At 52.9% G+C, this 2,657-nt stretch overlaps 1 non-coding gene across 1 annotated transcript; it reads left to right on the top strand.

The window, feature by feature from the left end:
* The first annotated feature begins 856 nt into the window (after positions 1 to 856).
* Positions 857 to 941, top strand: TRNAR-UCU (transfer RNA arginine (anticodon UCU)). The gene is given in 2 exon segments: positions 857 to 893; positions 906 to 941. It is a non-coding gene; the product is annotated as a tRNA-Arg (tRNA).
* Positions 942 to 2,657: the final 1,716 nt, after the last annotated feature.

Raw genomic sequence — 2,657 nt, forward strand, 5'->3', positions numbered from 1 at the left:
GCCCTCCAGCCGCACGCACCCGCACACGCATGCTCCCGGCGCTCCCACGCGCGCAGCCACCCTCACGGCTGCCGCCCACGCAACCGCGTGGTCTTGGGGCGCGGACTGGGGGCGGCCGCGCGGCGCCCGCGGACACAGCTCCCCGCCCTCGGACAAGCTCTCAGAGGATGCCAGGCGCGGGGCGCGTCGCCCCCCTCAGTCCACCAGAGCCCGGATACCTCAGAAATTCGGCTCTGGGTCTGTGGGGAGCGAAATGCAACCCAAACCCCGTTTTACCGAACCCTGCGCAAATAAAACACGCACAAGCACGCACACAGACGTCGCCGCGGCCCGCCAGGGAAGAGCCAGGGACCCGGGAGGGGCCGCCGCTCGAGATCGGCGGCTAAAAGGTGCGACGTAAGTGCCCGGCGTTACCGGCCCGGCTTAACGGCGCAACGGCCGGCCTGGTTCCGTGTCGCCGGGGCCAGGGCGGGGCGGGAGCGGCCGCCGGAGAGACCCGGTAGGCGGGGGCGCTCGGGGCAGGAAGGGACCGGGGAGGAGGAGCGAGGGTGTGATTTGTCCTGAGCGGCCAGATACGGCGGCGCCCCGGGTAGGCCCAGGACCCGGCTCTGGCAGCCCTCGGACCGACCGGCTGGGGCCCGGCGGAGTCGCAGGGCTCGGCGACCTCGTGTGAGGCGGCCGCTGGGGAAGGACGGGCGCCTTCGGCTCACGTTTGGTGGTCGCTACCCAGGCTAGCAATACCGTGGTCTCGGCAAGACAGACGGATGGCTGGGGGGACGGCTCAGGGGGCGGTGGGAAGGGCGCGGGGCCGTCGCCTCTGGCTTAACACAGCAGATGCGCGAAGGCTCCAACAGGTGGCTCCGTGGCGCAATGGATAGCGCATTGGACTTCTAGAGGCTGAAGGCATTCAAAGGTTCCGGGTTCGAGTCCCGGCGGAGTCGCAGTTTTTCCCGATTTCCCCCCCGAAATTATTTTCTGACCCCATCGTTTCTCTCCCCGTTATTTTTTTTCCTAAACGGTTGAACTTGCCTCTCCATCTCTGCCCTTTCTCCTTCTGCATTGGGCTTCTGCGGCCGTTCCACCTCTAGCCGCTCGCGCCAGTGCGCTCGCCCCCCGCCCCGCTTCCTCAGCTCTGTGGCTCAGGATCTGGGACCAGCTGACAGCGGAGCCTGATCCAGGACCTGGGAGGAACGGCTCCGGCCGGTGGCCCAAGTGAGGCCTCGCCATTTCGGCCCAAAGTTGGCCCGGGTCTCGGCTGTTCCGGAGGAGTGTCCCCCACGCTCCTGTGCTGACAACCCCTAGCTCGGAGCGCGGCGGTGAGCGCTAGGGAGGGCGCGGGAAGGATGAGAAAATGGGCCTACACCGTGACCTGCGCTGTGCAGGCTGACTGCCCTTCCAGTCCCGGAGGCTTCAAAATTGTCACGTACCGGAATCCCCAGTAGGATCCTGTCAGAAATGCAGATTCCTAGGCGTCATTGAGGGCCTCGAATGGAGTCGATTGGGGATGGGGCCCAGGAATCTGCGTTTCTGGTAAGAACGCCCGCTCCTCAATCCCAGGATTCCAGTGCTAGGAACCGAGTCCCAGGTCCGTTCTGCCTGTCAGCTCCTCCAGGCAGGGATTGCTATCTTGCATCTCTTCCGACAACTCATAGGTTTGCATATGATTAGGGTTCCACCTCACTAAATGCAAGTACATCAATGAATGGGCTTTTCAAAATTCACTGTAACAAATTTGATGCAAAAAATTAAAAATCCAAAATTGTCAAAAAACATAGAGAAAAGTAAGCGTTGTTGTTCCTATACCTTAGCCTTTCAATTCTCTTTATAACCATTAGTGAAAATGGTTTCTTGGAAATATTTTCAAATGTATTTTATGCACGTGTCAATTTTTATATCTGTTGTCTCTGTTGATGTTGATATACAATTGGTAGTATGCTACACTTGCTCTTTCACTTATTAATATAGGTAGACCTGCCTTGTTCCTTTGTACGTATGTACTGTAATGATTTAACAGTCTTCAATAGTTGGAAATTCAGGTGTAAATATTTTCCTGTTACAATGCTTCAGTGAACATGCTTGTTCTTACATTGTTGTAGACAAGTGCAAGTATATCTATAGGATAGATTCCTAGGAAGTTGGATTGTTGGGTCAAGGGTTTGTTTGTTCATTCTTTGATAGATATTGCCAAATTGCTCTCCTAGAGATTGTACCCACTTTACTCTCACAGACCCATGTGTTATCAAACAGGTGAAAAATGGTTTCTAGTTGTAGTGTCAATTCATGTCTTTTATTACGAGGGAAAGCTGAGCGTTTTTTCATATGGGGAATGATTTGTATTTTTTGTTATTTATCTGTTCTTAGGTTTTGTTCATTTTTCTGTTGCATAGTTGGTCATTTTCGTATTGGTTTGTAGTTCTTTACATATTCTGGAAACCAGTCCTTTGTTTATATGTGTTACAATTATTCTTTCTCAATTGATTGGTCTTTTGATTTCCTATATAGTATTTTATTTTATTGCCTTACAGAAATTCATATATGTGGATTTATCAGTCTTTTCTTTTATGGCTTCTAGGTTTGGGGTTATACTGCACTCAGATTCTTAAATAATTTCATCATGTTTTATTTTAGTACTTTATCTGGTTTTATTTTTATACTTA

The sequence above is a fragment of the Herpailurus yagouaroundi genome, unplaced genomic scaffold (assembly GCF_014898765.1).
Source record: "Herpailurus yagouaroundi ecotype Mexico unplaced genomic scaffold, PumYag 77, whole genome shotgun sequence".
Classification (NCBI taxonomy): Eukaryota; Metazoa; Chordata; class Mammalia; order Carnivora; family Felidae; genus Herpailurus; species Herpailurus yagouaroundi.